The sequence below is a fragment of the Stegodyphus dumicola genome, chromosome 11 (genome assembly GCF_044657685.1).
Source record: "Stegodyphus dumicola isolate Sdum_Otavi_A_Nest chromosome 11, ASM4465768v1".
Taxonomy (NCBI): Eukaryota; Metazoa; Arthropoda; class Arachnida; order Araneae; family Eresidae; genus Stegodyphus; species Stegodyphus dumicola.
In genome coordinates this window covers 89648638-89669505 of record NC_140778.1, presented here as the reverse complement: position 1 = coordinate 89669505, position 20868 = coordinate 89648638, and positions in this window count along the sequence as shown.

Genomic DNA, 20868 nt, shown 5'->3' with positions numbered 1-20868 from the left:
TGAGTATTATAGCACAATTTCTATATAGGAATTTTGTTTCAATTATATTTCATAATACATCATAGTGATAAACACTTTTGGCTCCTTAATAATTCTTATTCATTTAATTCTAATATTAAAATTGTATTTAACCGTAATAATTAATATTGCTTGTATTTTATAGTGATTATTTTTTTAAATTTATTTTTAGTTCTGCATAAAATATTTTTTATTTACCGTTAATTTAATGTATTAGCTCGAAGCGGCATTTTGCGCTGTTTCACTATAAATGCCCGTGTCTCCTTGCACATTGTTGTTACCAATTATTATCGCCCTGTATTATATTTAAAGAAATTAAATAATGAAGAATCTGCATGAATACATATATGTTTCTCACACTGTGAAAAAAAGGACAGTATCTAGAGCCATCAAATTTTGAATAATGTAATCCTCCACCCGAACGGCCGGCCGAATTTCGAATTTGTTTTAATCTATTTCATATTTTGTAAAACATTAACGAATTTTTGATTAACAAACTCAACGAGCTCAGAGCGAGCACTGTACGGAAAATAACAGTTTTATCTCCAGTGCGAAAATTATAAAGATATGCTGTTTTGAAATGTATGTGGTTTACGGGCGAAGAACATGATATTAAAAAAAATATAGGTAACACACAAAAGTTTTAAAAAAGGTTCCTTTTGGGCGTAATATAAAATCTGAGTGCTTCTAGATTTTATTTTATCTGTTTTTTTTTTTCCCCTTCATTACACTCAGAAAATTTTATGCTCTGAATTTTATAAATTACTGAAAATTGACTGCGATCCTGTCACAAAGTCAATTATTATCTAATCAAATAAATGACTGTTTTGTAATGTCATTAAAGTTTCGAAAATCACTGCCTGAAAATGGTCATTAAATTTAAAAAAAAAAAAAAATGATCAGATCATGTTTAATTTTACCTTATTTATTTCAAAGCATCACGTACTATCAGTCTTATTTAATTTTACAATATTTGTACGCAAAATTAAATTCATAAATTTTGTGCTTAAGAGTTTTTACCGTTTTACCAATGTAAAGGTGCTTGTACAAGAATTACGAGTGAAAAATTGCGCAAAATGCAGTAAATATGCTTTAATGAGATATATTAAATCCTATTTGGAAAAAACTGTGGCTTTCATAATCTCATGACTATACAGCGTATCACATTTAATAATTAAAATGAGTTATGTGATACAAACGCCATAGGTTTCAGTGTTAAAGTAAACCAGATCGTCCCTACTCTTTCATGCGGACATGTCGGTGATGCGCGCCCCGCCCACTGGGTTAGTCTCTGGTCTGGGTCTATCTCTTATAACGTCCGTGGATGTTTCTGATGCACAGGCGGTAGAGTCATTAGAAAATAGGGCGTGGCTTATGTTTCGATAAAATTGTCCCAAAATAAGTGCTACACTTGTCTAAAGAAAAAACTGAGAATTAAAACCTAGTATGCAGTGTTACATTCCCTGTAATACATTGTATAATTTTACTGATGTCGATCTACTCAACTGTATCGAAATTTATTTATGACTCCACTTACTCGAAATGTAGCAAATAATTTGGGACATAACTTTTGACCTAAGTGTAGCAACTAGTTTGGGACGGAGGGAATATAAAATTTGAGAATGCTATATATATATATATGACATGAATCTCTAATACTTCAAGTACAACCACAAAACACACAACCAGGTAAACAGAAGTTCATGCGCAACCATACTAATATATCAAACTGGTTAAAATGAGAGATGCACTTTAAAATTTTAAAGCTAGTACAGAGAGTATTCAAATGTTTCTGGATAAAAGATAACAAATAGGAAAGCTTAAAAAGTATATAAATTTCGAAAAAAATGTAAAGGTAATCAAATTAACATTTCTCATACAATATATACGTGGACGCATTCTTAAATTTTAATTGCATTAAATTCATACGTACACTATATATGATAAGTTAAAATATCATTTACACAGAAAACAGAGATATCTCCAGTATGATAGAAAAAAGCATTTTATGATACTTTTACTTCATGAAGACGAAAAAATGACATGAAGCTGAACACACGTACACACACATATCAAGAAGCTCTTTTATGTACAAAAGCTGAGGGGGGCAAACATATCAAAAGAATTTTAAAGCTTTAAAATTTTGCGTGATGATGACTTTTGTTTATAAAATTTTCTATTATATATTTGTATTAAATTTATATTACATATAACTGATGGAAATGCTATGCGTCGTACAGTTATATATTGGGAATAATTATTTAAATTTAATCGTAAGAAATTTTTAAAAGAAAGAAATTTTTACAGTTTGGCGTGCAAGAAAATACTATCCTGTATTAGTATTAGCAAACAGGAATACTTTTTAATAAAATACACTTTTTGCTATTCATGAGCTACGTTACAAATGTTGAATGTATAATGGTTTACGAGCAGCGGAATTTCGTCCTTGTTTCTAAGGGCCCACCAGCGGCCGAGCGGTAAAGACGTTGAATACTGGTAGTTCGGTCCGGGGTTCGAATGCCGCGAACGGGCTGGCTGCATGGGTGTTTTCGTGATTTTCCCCATGTGTTACGTGTATAGGAGGCAGTTTCCCTTAGAAAGACCTCCACGAAGGCATCCCTCCGTTAAGGCAAATAGCCCTGTGTTTTGCCATAACTGAATAATCCAATCCAATCCATTCTTATAATCAATATAAGTTGGCATTGATATAAATATGAACTTATCCTGTGCTAAGATTATAAAGAAAAGTTATTATGCATAATATTATTAGTAGAGAGTTTGAGGAATCCTACGACTACATCCCGAAAGTCCCGCAAGTCCGAAGTCCCGTAAACACATACTCCTACGAAGGAGAGTGCGGCAAATGCGAGAATAATCCTGGCATTGCCACTTCACCAAGGACCAAGGCATTTGGTTTACGGAGTAGATTTCAATTAATTGGAATTACCTCCACATCATGTTCGGAAAAATGAATTAAATACAAGGAGATTGGAACCCATGGAGATGGCGTCCCTGCTGTTACAGTACGAAGAACGGGAAGCCACGGGAAGGAGCCACGACACGTGAGAGCAGGAAAACGATTACCTCACTAAGCGAAGTGAGGTAAAACGCCAGCTGGTTTTAAGTTCTCAGTGTGTTTTCTGATTTAGTATGCGTAGATGTGAAAGGCCTAAAAGGCACTGAATTGTTACAGCGAAATAATGTCTACATTTCCGACTTCATGTCCATGTAAAAGAATGTTTTAGAAAGTGCATAAACAAGTAGAATAATCGAAATGTGTGTTTCAATGGCCTTTAAGAAAGAGTTTGAGTATTTTCTTTTTGTAAAGTACACGAATAAACATATATAGTTCTCAGATTTACCTTTTCATAATAATAATAAAACTGATATTCCTAATTAACTTATATGTGATGGCAAAACGATAAGTAAAAAGGGGAGGGGGAGTGGCTAACTCTCCATGGAAAAGAAAACAGTTTACTTTAATGTCGAGATCATAATTACATTACAGGTATTACCTTTTATGTGTTTAACTACATTTTTATTTGTGCTCAAGCAAATATATAATAAGTGGATTTGATTTTTAGTCACATTTGTTGTGTGAGTTTTAAAATAGCAACGTAAAATTTACATATTTCTGTCATTTTTTTATTCAAATTAAGATTTTTCGAAACATAAGTAATATTTATAACATGGAAAATTTCAGAATTATATATACTTAAAATAAGCAAATTATAATCAAATTATAGTTTGAGTACATAGTTACTGTTCTGTGTTCACAATACTTTAATGCTAGCATTTCTTAATTACAGAATACAATTACATAATGTGGAAATTATTGCGATTACATAAAGTAGAAATTATAGTAATTACATAATGTAGAAATAAAATGAAATGGCGAGAAGAGTAAAGGAAGGAGGACGTGAAGAATCTGCGATCCGTTACGACTACTAGGAACAAAATTGGGTGTGGTTAGAGCACGTCAATCTTTCTAAGCCACGACTACTAAGGGCGTGAATTCTCCCTTTTTTGGCTTCACTTGGACTGCGTGTCATGAGTTCTCCATCTCCATTCTCCTTGATTAAATAAGAGAGAAGCAGTCGCTAAAGTAGATGAAAGTGCAGATAATTTTTATTTACCGTTAACTTAATTTATTAGCTCGAAGCGGCATTTTGCGCTGTTTCACTATAAATGCCCGTGTCTCCCTGCACATTGTTGTTACCAAATATTATCGCTCTGTATTATGTTTAAAGAAATTAAATAATGAAGAATCTGCATGAATACATGTATGTTTCTCACACTGTGACAAAAAGGACAGTATCTAGAACCATCCAATTTTCAATAATGTAATCCGCCACGCGAACATGGGCATCTGGACGGCCGAATTTCGAATTTGTTTTAATCTATTTCATATTTTGTAAAACTTTAACGAATTTTTGATTAACAAACTCAACGACTCCAAGCGAGCACTGTACGGAAAATAACAGTTTTATCTCCAGTGCGAAAATTATAAAGATATGCTGTTTTGAAATGTATGTGGTTTACGGGCGAAGAACATGATATTAAAAAAAATATAGGTAACACACAAAAGTTTTAAAAAAGGTTCCTTTTGGGCGTAATATAAAATCTGAGTGCTTCTAGATTTTATTTTATCTTTTTTTTTTTTCCCCTTCATTACACTCAGAAAATTTTATGCTCTGAATTTTATAAATTACTGAAAATTCACTGCGATGCTGTCACAAAGTCAATTATGATCTAATCAAATAAATGGCTGTTTTGTAATGTCATTAAAGTTTCGAAAATCACTGCCTGAAAATGGTCATTAAATTTAAAAAAAAAAATGATCAAATCATGTTTAATTTTACCTTATTTATTTCAAAGCATCACGTACTATCAGTCTTATTTAATTTTACAATATTTGTACGCAAAATTAAATTCATAAATTTTGTGCTTAAGAGTTTTTACCGTTTTACCAATGTAAAGGTGCTTGTACAAGAATTACGAGTGAAAAATTGCGCAAAATGCAGTAAATATGCTTTAATGAGATATATTAAATCCTATTTGGAAAAAACTGTGGCTTTCATAATCTCATGACTATACAGCGTATCACATTTAATAATTAAAATGAGTTATGTGATACAAACGCCATAGGTTTCAGTGTTAAAGTAAACCAGATCGTCCCTACTCTTTCATGCGGACATGTCGGTGATGCGCGCCCCGCCCACTGGGTTAGTCTCTGGTCTGGGTCTATCTCTTATAACGTCCGTGGATGTTTCTGATGCACAGGCGGTAGAGTCATTAGAAAATAGGGCGTGGCTTATGTTTCGATAAAATTGTCCCAAAATAAGTGCTACACTTGTCTAAAGTAAAAACTGAGAATTAAAACCTAGTATGCAGTGTTACATTCCCTGTAATACATTGTATAATTTTACTGATGTCGATCTACTCAACTGTATCGAAATTTATTTATGACTCCACTTACTCGAAATGTAGCAAATAATTTGGGACATAACTTTTGACCTAAGTGTAGCAACTAGTTTGGGACGGAGGGAATATAAAATTTGAGAATGCTATATATATATATATGACATGAATCTCTAATACTTCAAGTACAACCACAAAACACACAACCAGGTAAACAGAAGTTCATGCGCAACCATACTAATATATCAAACTGGTTAAAATGAGAGATGCACTTTAAAATTTTAAAGCTAGTACAGAGAGTATTCAAATGTTTCTGGATAAAAGATAACAAATAGGAAAGCTTAAAAAGTATATAAATTTCGAAAAAAATGTAAAGGTAATCAAATTAACATTTCTCATACAATATATACGTGGACGCATTCTTAAATTTTAATTGCATTAAATTCATACGTACACTATATATGATAAGTTAAAATATCATTTACACAGAAAACAGAGATATCTCCAGTATGATAGAAAAAAGCATTTTATGATACTTTTACTTCATGAAGACGAAAAAATGACATGAAGCTGAACACACGTACACACACATATCAAGAAGCTCTTTTATGTACAAAAGCTGAGGGGGGCAAACATATCAAAAGAATTTTAAAGCTTTAAAATTTTGCGTGATGATGACTTTTGTTTATAAAATTTTCTATTATATATTTGTATTAAATTTATATTACATATAACTGATGGAAATGCTATGCGTCGTACAGTTATATATTGGGAATAATTATTTAAATTTAATCGTAAGAAATTTTTAAAAGAAAGAAATTTTTACAGTTTGGCGTGCAAGAAAATACTATCCTGTATTAGTACTAGCAAACTGGAATACTTTTTAATAAAATACACTTTTTGCTATTCATGAGCTACGTTACAAATGTTGAATGTATAATGGTTTACGAGCAGCGGAATTTCGTCCTTGTTTCTAAGGGCCCACCAGCGGCCGAGCGGTAAAGACGTTGAATACTGGTAGTTCGGTCCGGGGTTCGAATCCCGCGAACGGGCTGGCTGCATGGGTGTTTTCGTGATTTTCCCCATGTATTACGTGTATAGGAGGCAGTTGCCCTTAGAAAGACCTCCACGAAGGCATCCCTCCGTTAAGGCAAATAGCCCTGTGTTTTGCCATAACTGAATAATCCAATCCAATCCGTTCTTATAATCAATATAAGTTGGCATTGATATAAATATGAACTTATCCTGTGCTAAGATTATAAAGAAAACTTATTATGCATAATATTATTAGTACGGAGTTTGAGAGATCCTACGACTAGATCCCGCAAGTCCCGTAAGTCCGAAGTCCCGTAAACGCATACTCCTACGAAGGAGAGTGCGGGAAATGCGAGAATAATCCTGGCACTGCCACTTCACCAAGGACCAAGGCATTTGGATTACGGAGTACATTTCAATTAATTGGAATTACCTCCACATCATGTTCGGAAAAATGAATTAAATTCAAGGAGATTGAACCCATGGAGATGGCGTCCCTGCTGTTGCAGTACGAAGAACGGGAAGGAGCCACGACACGTGAGAGCAGGAAACGATTACCTCACTAAGCGAAGTGAGGTAAAACTTCATGAAGACGAAAAAATGACATGAAGCTGAACACACGTACACACACATATCAAGAAGCTCTTTTATGTACAAAAGCTGAGGGGGGCAAACATATCAAAAGAATTTTAAAGCTTTAAAATTTTGCGTGATGATGACTTTTGTTTATAAAATTTTCTATTATATATTTGTATTAAATTTATATTACATATAACTGATGGAAATGCTATGCGTCGTACAGTTATATATTGGGAATAATTATTTAAATTTAATCGTAAGAAATTTTTAAAAGAAAGAAATTTTTACAGTTTGGCGTGCAAGAAAATACTATCCTGTATTAGTACTAGCAAACTGGAATACTTTTTAATAAAATACACTTTTTGCTATTCATGAGCTACGTTACAAATGTTGAATGTATAATGGTTTACGAGCAGCGGAATTTCGTCCTTGTTTCTAAGGGCACACCAGCGGCCGAGCGGTAAAGACGTTGAATACTGGTAGTTCGGTCCGGGGTTCGAATCCCGCGAACGGGCTGGCTGCATGGGTGTTTTCGTGATTTTCCCCATGTATTACGTGTATAGGAGGCAGTTGCCCTTAGAAAGACCTCCACGAAGGCATCCCTCCGTTAAGGCAAATAGCCCTGTGTTTTGCCATAACTGAATAATCCAATCCAATCCGTTCTTATAATCAATATAAGTTGGCATTGATATAAATATGAACTTATCCTGTGCTAAGATTATAAAGAAAACTTATTATGCATAATATTATTAGTACGGAGTTTGAGAGATCCTACGACTAGATCCCGCAAGTCCCGTCAGTCCGAAGTCCCGTAAACGCATACTCCTACGAAGGAGAGTGCGGGAAATGCGAGAATAATCCTGGCACTGCCACTTCACCAAGGACCAAGGCATTTGGATTACGGAGTACATTTCAATTAATTGGAATTACCTCCACATCATGTTCGGAAAAATGAATTAAATTCAAGGAGATTGAACCCATGGAGATGGCGTCCCTGCTGTTGCAGTACGAAGAACGGGAAGGAGCCACGACACGTGAGAGCAGGAAACGATTACCTCACTAAGCGAAGTGAGGTAAAACGCCAGCTGGTTTTAAGTTCTCAGTGTGTTTTCTGATTTAGTATGCGTAGATGTGAAAGGCCTAAAAGGCACTGAATTGTTACAGCGAAATAATGTCTACATTTCCGACTTCATGTCCATGTAAAAGAATGTTTTAGAAAGTGCATAAACAAGTAGAATAATCGAAATGTGTGTTTCAATGGCCTTTAAGAAAGAGTTTGAGTATTTTCTTTTTGTAAAGTACACGAATAAACATATATAGTTCTCAGATTTACCTTTTCATAATAATAATAAAACTGATATTCCTAATTAACTTATATGTGATGGCAAAACGATAAGTAAAAAGGGGAGGGGGAGTGGCTAACTCTCCATGGAAAAGAAAACAGTTTACTTTAATGTCGAGATCATAATTACATTACAGGTATTACCTTTTATGTGTTTAACTACATTTTTATTTGTGTTTAAGCAAATATATAATAAGTGGATTTGATTTTTAGTCACATTTGTTGTGTGAGTTTTAAAATAGCAACGTAAAATTTACATATTTCTGTCATTTTTTTATTCAAATTAAGATTTTTCGAAACATAAGTAATATTTATAACATGGAAAATTTCAGAATTATATATACTTAAAATAAGCAAATTATAATCAAATTATAGTTTGAGTACATAGTTACTGTTCTGTGTTCACAATACTTTAATGCTAGCATTTCTTAATTACAGAATACAATTACATAATGTGGAAATTATTGCGATTACATAAAGTAGAAATTATAGTAATTACATAATGTAGAAATAAAATGAAATGGCGAGAAGAGTAAAGGAAGGAGGACGTGAAGAATCTGCGATCCGTTACGACTACTAGGAACAAAATTGGGTGTGGTTAGAGCACGTCAATCTTTCTAAGCCACGACTACTAAGGGCGTGAATTCTCCCTTTTTTGGCTTCACTTGGACTGCGTGTCATGAGTTCTCCATCTCCATTCTCCTTGATTAAATAAGAGAGAAGCAGTCGCTAAAGTAGATGAAAGTGCAGATAATTTTTATTTACCGTTAACTTAATTTATTAGCTCGAAGCGGCATTTTGCGCTGTTTCACTATAAATGCCCGTGTCTCCCTGCACATTGTTGTTACCAAATATTATCGCTCTGTATTATGTTTAAAGAAATTAAATAATGAAGAATCTGCATGAATACATGTATGTTTCTCACACTGTGACAAAAAGGACAGTATCTAGAACCATCCAATTTTCAATAATGTAATCCGCCACGCGAACATGGGCATCTGGACGGCCGAATTTCGAATTTGTTTTAATCTATTTCATATTTTGTAAAACTTTAACGAATTTTTGATTAACAAACTCAACGACTCCAAGCGAGCACTGTACGGAAAATAACAGTTTTATCTCCAGTGCGAAAATTATAAAGTTATGCTGTTTTGAAATGTATGTGGTTTACGGGCGAAGAACATGATATTAAAAAAAATATAGGTAACACACAAAAGTTTTAAAAAAGGTTCCTTTTGGGCGTAATATAAAATCTGAGTGCTTCTAGATTTTATTTTATCTTTTTTTTTTTTTCCCTTCATTACACTCAGAAAATTTTATGCTCTGAATTTTATAAATTACTGAAAATTCACTGCGATCCTGTCACAAAGTCAATTATGATCTAATCAAATAAATGGCTGTTTTGTAATGTCATTAAAGTTTCGAAAATCACTGCCTGAAAATGGTCATTAAATTTAAAAAAAAAAATGATCAGATCATGTTTAATTTTACCTTATTTATTTCAAAGCATCACGTACTATCAGTCTTATTTAATTTTACAATATTTGTACGCAAAATTAAATTCATAAATTTTGTGCTTAAGAGTTTTTACCGTTTTACCAATGTAAAGGTGCTTGTACAAGAATTACGAGTGAAAAATTGCGCAAAATGCAGTAAATATGCTTTAATGAGATATATTAAATCGTATTTGGAAAAAACTGTGGCTTTCATAATCTCATGACTATACAGCGTATCACATTTAATAATTAAAATGAGTTATGTGATACAAACGCCATAGGTTTCAGTGTTAAAGTAAACCAGATCGTCCCTACTCTTTCATGCGGACATGTCGGTGATGCGCGCCCCGCCCACTGGGTTAGTCTCTGGTCTGGGTCTATCTCTTATAACGTCCGTGGATGTTTCTGATGCACAGGCGGTAGAGTCATTAGAAAATAGGGCGTGGCTTATGTTTCGATAAAATTGTCCCAAAATAAGTGCTACACTTGTCTAAAGTAAAAACTGAGAATTAAAACCTAGTATGCAGTGTTACATTCCCTGTAATACATTGTATAATTTTACTGATGTCGATCTACTCAACTGTATCGAAATTTATTTATGACTCCACTTACTCGAAATGTAGCAAATAATTTGGGACATAACTTTTGACCTAAGTGTAGCAACTAGTTTGGGACGGAGGGAATATAAAATTTGAGAATGCTATATATATATATATGACATGAATCTCTAATACTTCAAGTACAACCACAAAACACACAACCAGGTAAACAGAAGTTCATGCGCAACCATACTAATATATCAAACTGGTTAAAATGAGAGATGCACTTTAAAATTTTAAAGCTAGTACAGAGAGTATTCAAATGTTTCTGGATAAAAGATAACAAATAGGAAAGCTTAAAAAGTATATAAATTTCGAAAAAAATGTAAAGGTAATCAAATTAACATTTCTCATACAATATATACGTGGACGCATTCTTAAATTTTAATTGCATTAAATTCATACGTACACTATATATGATAAGTTAAAATATCATTTACACAGAAAACAGAGATATCTCCAGTATGATAGAAAAAAGCATTTTATGATACTTTTACTTCATGAAGACGAAAAAATGACATGAAGCTGAACACACGTACACACACATATCAAGAAGCTCTTTTATGTACAAAAGCTGAGGGGGGCAAACATATCAAAAGAATTTTAAAGCTTTAAAATTTTGCGTGATGATGACTTTTGTTTATAAAATTTTCTATTATATATTTGTATTAAATTTATATTACATATAACTGATGGAAATGCTATGCGTCGTACAGTTATATATTGGGAATAATTATTTAAATTTAATCGTAAGAAATTTTTAAAAGAAAGAAATTTTTACAGTTTGGCGTGCAAGAAAATACTATCCTGTATTAGTACTAGCAAACTGGAATACTTTTTAATAAAATACACTTTTTGCTATTCATGAGCTACGTTACAAATGTTGAATGTATAATGGTTTACGAGCAGCGGAATTTCGTCCTTGTTTCTAAGGGCCCACCAGCGGCCGAGCGGTAAAGACGTTGAATACTGGTAGTTCGGTCCGGGGTTCGAATCCCGCGAACGGGCTGGCTGCATGGGTGTTTTCGTGATTTTCCCCATGTATTACGTGTATAGGAGGCAGTTGCCCTTAGAAAGACCTCCACGAAGGCATCCCTCCGTTAAGGCAAATAGCCCTGTGTTTTGCCATAACTGAATAATCCAATCCAATCCGTTCTTATAATCAATATAAGTTGGCATTGATATAAATATGAACTTATCCTGTGCTAAGATTATAAAGAAAACTTATTATGCATAATATTATTAGTACGGAGTTTGAGAGATCCTACGACTAGATCCCGCAAGTCCCGTAAGTCCGAAGTCCCGTAAACGCATACTCCTACGAAGGAGAGTGCGGGAAATGCGAGAATAATCCTGGCACTGCCACTTCACCAAGGACCAAGGCATTTGGATTACGGAGTACATTTCAATTAATTGGAATTACCTCCACATCATGTTCGGAAAAATGAATTAAATTCAAGGAGATTGAACCCATGGAGATGGCGTCCCTGCTGTTGCAGTACGAAGAACGGGAAGCCACGGGAAGGAGCCACGACACGTGAGAGCAGGAAACGATTACCTCACTAAGCGAAGTGAGGTAAAACGCCAGCTGGTTTTAAGTTCTCAGTGTGTTTTCTGATTTAGTATGCGTAGATGTGAAAGGCCTAAAAGGCACTGAATTGTTACAGCGAAATAATGTCTACATTTCCGACTTCATGTCCATGTAAAAGAATGTTTTAGAAAGTGCATAAACAAGTAGAATAATCGAAATGTGTGTTTCAATGGCCTTTAAGAAAGAGTTTGAGTATTTTCTTTTTGTAAAGTACACGAATATACATATATAGTTCTCAAATTTACCTTTTCATAATAATAATAAAACTGATATTCGTAATTAACTTATATGTGATGGCAAAACGATAAGTAAAAAGGGGAGGGGGAGTGGCTAACTCTCCATGGAAAAGAAAACAGTTTACTTGATTGTCTGATCATAATTACATTACAGGTATTACCTTTTATGTGTTTAACTACATTTTTATTTGTGCTCAAGCAAATATATAATAAGTGGATTTGATTTTTAGTCACATTTGTTGTGTGAGTTTTAAAATAGCAACGTAAAATTTACATATTTCTGTCATTTTTTTATTCAAATTAAGATTTTTCGAAACATAAGTAATATTTATAACATGAAAAATTTCAGAATTATATATACTTAAAATAAGCAAATTATAATCAAATTATAGTTTGAGTACATAGTTACTGTTCTGTGTTCACAATACTTTAATGCTAGCATTTCTTAATTACAGAATACAATTACATAATGTGGAAATTATTGCGATTACATAAAGTAGAAATTATAGTAATTACATAATGTAGAAATAAAATGAAATGGCGAGAAGAGTAAAGGAAGGAGGACGTGAAGAATCTGCGATCCGTTACGACTACTAGGAACAAAATTGGGTGTGGTTAGAGCACGTCAATCTTTCTAAGCCACGACTACTAAGGGCGTGAATTCTCCCTTTTTTGGCTTCACTTGGACTGCGTGTCATGAGTTCTCCATCTCCATTCTCCTTGATTAAATAAGAGAGAAGCAGTCGCTAAAGTAGATGAAAGTGCAGATAATTTTTATTTACCGTTAACTTAATTTATTAGCTCGAAGCGGCATTTTGCGCTGTTTCACTATAAATGCCCGCGTCTCCCTGCACATTGTTGTTACCAAATATTATCGCTCTGTATTATGTTTAAAGAAATTAAATAATGAAGAATCTGCATGAATACATGTATGTTTCTCACACTGTGACAAAAAGGACAGTATCTAGAACCATCCAATTTTCAATAATGTAATCCGCCACGCGAACATGGGCATCTGGACGGCCGAATTTCGAATTTGTTTTAATCTATTTCATATTTTGTAAAACTTTAACGAATTTTTGATTAACAAACTCAACGACTCCAAGCGAGCACTGTACGGAAAATAACAGTTTTATCTCCAGTGCGAAAATTATAAAGATATGCTGTTTTGAAATGTATGTGGTTTACGGGCGAAGAACATGATATTAAAAAAAATATAGGTAACACACAAAAGTTTTAAAAAAGGTTCCTTTTGGGCGTAATATAAAATCTGAGTGCTTCTAGATTTTATTTTATCTTTTTTTTTTTTCCCCTTCATTACACTCAGAAAATTTTATGCTCTGAATTTTATAAATTACTGAAAATTCACTGCGATCCTGTCACAAAGTCAATTATGATCTAATCAAATAAATGGCTGTTTTGTAATGTCATTAAAGTTTCGAAAATCACTGCCTGAAAATGGTCATTAAATTTAAAAAAAAAATGATCAGATCATGTTTAATTTTACCTTATTTATTTCAAAGCATCACGTACTATCAGTCTTATTTAATTTTACAATATTTGTACGCAAAATTAAATTCATAAATTTTGTGCTTAAGAGTTTTTACCGTTTTACCAATGTAAAGGTGCTTGTACAAGAATTACGAGTGAAAAATTGCGCAAAATGCAGTAAATATGCTTTAATGAGATATATTAAATCCTATTTGGAAAAAACTGTGGCTTTCATAATCTCATGACTATACAGCGTATCACATTTAATAATTAAAATGAGTTATGTGATACAAACGCCATAGGTTTCAGTGTTAAAGTAAACCAGATCGTCCCTACTCTTTCATGCGGACATGTCGGTGATGCGCGCCCCGCCCACTGGGTTAGTCTCTGGTCTGGGTCTATCTCTTATAACGTCCGTGGATGTTTCTGATGCACAGGCGGTAGAGTCATTAGAAAATAGGGCGTGGCTTATGTTTCGATAAAATTGTCCCAAAATAAGTGCTACACTTGTCTAAAGTAAAAACTGAGAATTAAAACCTAGTATGCAGTGTTACATTCCCTGTAATACATTGTATAATTTTACTGATGTCGATCTACTCAACTGTATCGAAATTTATTTATGACTCCACTTACTCGAAATGTAGCAAATAATTTGGGACATAACTTTTGACCTAAGTGTAGCAACTAGTTTGGGACGGAGGGAATATAAAATTTGAGAATGCTATATATATATATATGACATGAATCTCTAATACTTCAAGTACAACCACAAAACACACAACCAGGTAAACAGAAGTTCATGCGCAACCATACTAATATATCAAACTGGTTAAAATGAGAGATGCACTTTAAAATTTTAAAGCTAGTACAGAGAGTATTCAAATGTTTCTGGATAAAAGATAACAAATAGGAAAGCTTAAAAAGTATATAAATTTCGAAAAAAATGTAAAGGTAATCAAATTAACATTTCTCATACAATATATACGTGGACGCATTCTTAAATTTTAATTGCATTAAATTCATACGTACACTATATATGATAAGTTAAAATATCATTTACACAGAAAACAGAGATATCTCCAGTATGATAGAAAAAAGCATTTTATGATACTTTTACTTCATGAAGACGAAAAAATGACATGAAGCTGAACACACGTACACACACATATCAAGAAGCTCTTTTATGTACAAAAGCTGAGGGGGGCAAACATATCAAAAGAATTTTAAAGCTTTAAAATTTTGCGTGATGATGACTTTTGTTTATAAAATTTTTTATTATATATTTGTATTAAATTTATATTACATATAACTGATGGAAATGCTATGCGTCGTACAGTTATATATTGGGAATAATTATTTAAATTTAATCGTAAGAAATTTTTAAAAGAAAGAAATTTTTACAGTTTGGCGTGCAAGAAAATACTATCCTGTATTAGTACTAGCAAACTGGAATACTTTTTAATAAAATACACTTTTTGCTATTCATGAGCTACGTTACAAATGTTGAATGTATAATGGTTTACGAGCAGCGGAATTTCGTCCTTGTTTCTAAGGGCCCACCAGCGGCCGAGCGGTAAAGACGTTGAATACTGGTAGTTCGGTCCGGGGTTCGAATCCCGCGAACGGGCTGGCTGCATGGGTGTTTTCGTGATTTTCCCCATGTATTACGTGTATAGGAGGCAGTTGCCCTTAGAAAGACCTCCACGAAGGCATCCCTCCGTTAAGGCAAATAGCCCTGTGTTTTGCCATAACTGAATAATCCAATCCAATCCGTTCTTATAATCAATATAAGTTGGCATTGATATAAATATGAACTTATCCTGTGCTAAGATTATAAAGAAAACTTATTATGCATAATATTATTAGTACGGAGTTTGAGAGATCCTACGACTAGATCCCGCGAGTCCCGTAAGTCCCGTAAGTCCGAAGTCCCGTAAACGCGTACTCCTACGAAGGAGAGTGCGGGAAATGCGAGAATAATCCTGGCACTGCCACTTCACCAAGGACCAAGGCATTTGGATTACGGAGTACATTTCAATTAATTGGAATTACCTCCACATCATGTTCGGAAAAATGAATTAAATTCAAGGAGATTGAACCCATGGAGATGGCGTCCCTGCTGTTGCAGTACGAAGAACGGGAAGGAGCCACGACACGTGAGAGCAGGAAACGATTACCTCACTAAGCGAAGTGAGGTAAAACGCCAGCTGGTTTTAAGTTCTCAGTGTGTTTTCTGATTTAGTATGCGTAGATGTGAAAGGCCTAAAAGGCACTGAATTGTTACAGCGAAATAATGTCTACATTTCCGACTTCATGTCCATGTAAAAGAATGTTTTAGAAAGTGCATAAACAAGTAGAATAATCGAAATGTGTGTTTCAATGGCCTTTAAGAAAGAGTTTGAGTATTTTCTTTTTGTAAAGTACACGAATATACATATATAGTTCTCAAATTTACCTTTTCATAATAATAATAAAACTGATATTCGTAATTAACTTATATGTGATGGCAAAACGATAAGTAAAAAGGGGAGGGGGAGTGGCTAACTCTCCATGGAAAAGAAAACAGTTTACTTGATTGTCTGATCATAATTACATTACAGGTATTACCTTTTATGTGTTTAACTACATTTTTATTTGTGCTCAAGCAAATATATAATAAGTGGATTTGATTTTTAGTCACATTTGTTGTGTGAGTTTTAAAATAGCAACGTAAAATTTACATATTTCTGTCATTTTTTTATTCAAATTAAGATTTTTCGAAACATAAGTAATATTTATAACATGAAAAATTTCAGAATTATATATACTTAAAATAAGCAAATTATAATCAAATTATAGTTTGAGTACATAGTTACTGTTCTGTGTTCACAATACTTTAATGCTAGCATTTCTTAATTACAGAATACAATTACATAATGTGGAAATTATTGCGATCACATAAAGTAGAAATTATAGTAATTACATAATGTAGAAATAAAATGAAATGGCGAGAAGAGTAAAGGAAGGAGGACGTGAAGAATCTGCGATCCGTTACGACTACTAGGAACAAAATTGGGTGTGGTTAGAGCACGTCAATCTTTCTAAGCCACGACTACTAAGGGCGTGAATTCTCCCTTTTTTGGCTTCACTTGGACTGCGTGTCATGAGTTCTCCATCTCCATTCTCCTTGATTAAATAAGAGAGAAGCAGTCGCTAAAGTAGATGAAAGTGCAGATAATTTTTATTTACCGTTAACTTAATTTATTAGCTCGAAGCGGCATTTTGCGCTGTTTCACTATAAATGCCCGTGTCTCCCTGCACATTGTTGTTACCAAATATTATCGCTCTGTATTATGTTTAAAGAAATTAAATAATGAAGAATCTGCATGAATACATGTATGTTTCTCACACTGTGACAAAAAGGACAGTATCTAGAACCATCCAATTTTCAATAATGTAATCCGCCACGCGAACATGGGCATCTGGACGGCCGAATTTCGAATTTGTTTTAATCTATTTCATATTTTGTAAAACTTTAACGAATTTTTGATTAACAAACTCAACGACTCCAAGCGAGCACTGTACGGAAAATAACAGTTTTATCTCCAGTGCGAAAATTATAAAGATATGCTGTTTTGAAATGTATGTGGTTTACGGGCGAAGAACATGATATTAAAAAAAATATAGGTAACACACAAAAGTTTTAAAAAAGGTTCCTTTTGGGCGTAATATAAAATCTGAGTGCTTCTAGATTTTATTTTATCTTTTTTTTTTTTCCCCCTTCATTACACTCAGAAAATTTTATGCTCTGAATTTTATAAATTACTGAAAATTCACTGCGATCCTGTCACAAAGTCAATTATGATCTAATCAAATAAATGGCTGTTTTGTAATGTCATTAAAGTTTCGAAAATCACTGCCTGAAAATGGTCATTAAATTTAAAAAAAAAATGATCAGATCATGTTTAATTTTACCTTATTTATTTCAAAGCATCACGTACTATCAGTCTTATTTAATTTTACAATATTTGTACGCAAAATTAAATTCATAAATTTTGTGCTTAAGAGTTTTTACCGTTTTACCAATGTAAAGGTGCTTGTACAAGAATTACGAGTGAAAAATTGCGCAAAATGCAGTAAATATGCTTTAATGAGATATATTAAATCCTATTTGGAAAAAACTGTGGCTTTCATAATCTCATGACTATACAGCGTATCACATTTAATAATTAAAATGAGTTATGTGATACAAACGCCATAGGTTTCAGTGTTAAAGTAAACCAGATCGTCCCTACTCTTTCATGCGGACATGTCGGTGATGCGCGCCCCGCCCACTGGGTTAGTCTCTGGTCTGGGTCTATCTCTTATAACGTCCGTGGATGTTTCTGATGCACAGGCGGTAGAGTCATTAGAAAATAGGGCGTGGCTTATGTTTCGATAAAATTGTCCCAAAATAAGTGCTACACTTGTCTAAAGTAAAAACTGAGAATTAAAACCTAGTATGCAGTGTTACATTCCCTGTAATACATTGTATAATTTTACTGATGTCGATCTACTCAACTGTATCGAAATTTATTTATGACTCCACTTACTCGAAATGTAGCAAATAATTTGGGACATAACTTTTGACCTAAGTGTAGCAACTAGTTTGGGACGGAGGGAATATAAAATTTGAGAATGCTATATATATATATATGACATGAATCTCTAATACTTCAAGTACAACCACAAAACACACAACCAGGTAAACAGAAGTTCATGCGCAACCATACTAATATATCAAACTGGTTAAAATGAGAGATGCACTTTAAAATTTTAAAGCTAGTACAGAGAGTATTCAAATGTTTCTGGATAAAAGATAACAAATAGGAAAGCTTAAAAAGTATATAAATTTCGAAAAAAATGTAAAGGTAATCAAATTAACATTTCTCATACAATATATACGTGGACGCATTCTTAAATTTTAATTGCATTAAATTCATACGTACACTATATATGATAAGTTAAAATATCATTTACACAGAAAACAGAGATATCTCCAGTATGATAGAAAAAAGCATTTTATGATACTTTTACTTCATGAAGACGAAAAAATGACATGAAGCTGAACACACGTACACACACATATCAAGAAGCTCTTTTATGTACAAAAGCTGAGGGGGGCAAACATATCAAAAGAATTTTAAAACTTTAAAATTTTGCGTGATGATGACTTTTGTTTATAAAATTTTCTATTATATATTTGTATTAAATTTATATTACATATAACTGATGGAAATGCTATGCGTCGTACAGTTATATATTGGGAATAATTATTTAAATTTAATCGTAAGAAATTTTTAAAAGAAAGAAATTTTTACAGTTTGGCGTGCAAGAAAATACTATCCTGTATTAGTACTAGCAAACTGGAATACTTTTTAATAAAATACACTTTTTGCTATTCATGAGCTACGTTACAAATGTTGAATGTATAATGGTTTACGAGCAGCGGAATTTCGTCCTTGTTTCTAAGGGCCCACCAGCGGCCGAGCGGTAAAGACGTTGAATACTGGTAGTTCGGTCCGGGGTTCGAATCCCGCGAACGGGCTGGCTGCATGGGTGTTTTCGTGATTTTCCCCATGTATTACGTGTATAGGAGGCAGTTGCCCTTAGAAAGACCTCCACGAAGGCATCCCTCCGTTAAGGCAAATAGCCCTGTGTTTTGCCATAACTGAATAATCCAATCCAATCCGTTCTTATAATCAATATAAGTTGGCATTGATATAAATATGAACTTATCCTGTGCTAAGATTATAAAGAAAACTTATTATGCATAATATTATTAGTACGGAGTTTGAGAGATCCTACGACTAGATCCCGCAAGTCCCGTAAGTCCGAAGTCCCGTAAACGCATACTCCTACGAAGGAGAGTGCGGGAAATGCGAGAATAATCCTGGCACTGCCACTTCACCAAGGACCAAGGCATTTGGATTACGGAGTACATTTCAATTAATTGGAATTACCTCCACATCATGTTCGGAAAAATGAATTAAATTCAAGGAGATTGAACCCATGGAGATGGCGTCCCTGCTGTTGCAGTACGAAGAACGGGAAGCCACGGGAAGGAGCCACGACACGTGAGAGCAGGAAACGATTACCTCACTAAGCGAAGTGAGGTAAAACGCCAGCTGGTTTTAAGTTCTCAGTGTGTTTTCTGATTTAGTATGCGTAGATGTGAAAGGCCTAAAAGGCACTGAATTGTTACAGCGAAATAATGTCTACATTTCCGACTTCATGTCCATGTAAAAGAATGTTTTAGAAAGTGCATAAACAAGTAGAATAATCGAAATGTGTGTTTCAATGGCCTTTAAGAAAGAGTTTGAGTATTTTCTTTTTGTAAAGTACACGAATATACATATATAGTTCTCAAATTTACCTTTTCATAATAATAATAAAACTGATATTCGTAATTAACTTATATGTGATGGCAAAACGATAAGTAAAAAGGGGAGGGGGAGTGGCTAACTCTCCATGGAAAAGAAAACAGTTTACTTGATTGTCTGATCATAATTACATTACAGGTATTACCTTTTATGTGTTTAACTACATTTTTATTTGTGCTCAAGCAAATATATAATAAGTGGATTTGATTTTTAGTCACATTTGTTGTGTGAGTTTTAAAATAGCAACGTAAAATTTACATATTTCTGTCATTTTTTTATTCAAATTAAGATTTTTCGAAACATAAGTAATATTTATAACATGAAAAATTTCAGAATTATATATACTTAAAATAAGCAAATTATAATCAAATTATAGTTTGAGTACATAGTTACTGTTCTGTGTTCACAATACTTTAATGCTAGCATTTCTTAATTACAGAATACAATTACATAATGTGGAAATTATTGCGATCACATAAAGTAGAAATTATAGTAATTACATAATGTAGAAATAAAATGAAATGGCGAGAAGAGTAAAGGAAGGAGGACGTGAAGAATCTGCGATCCGTTACGACTACTAGGAACAAAATTGGGTGTGGTTAGAGCACGTCAATCTTTCTAAGCCACGACTACTAAGGGCGTGAATTCTCCCTTTTTTG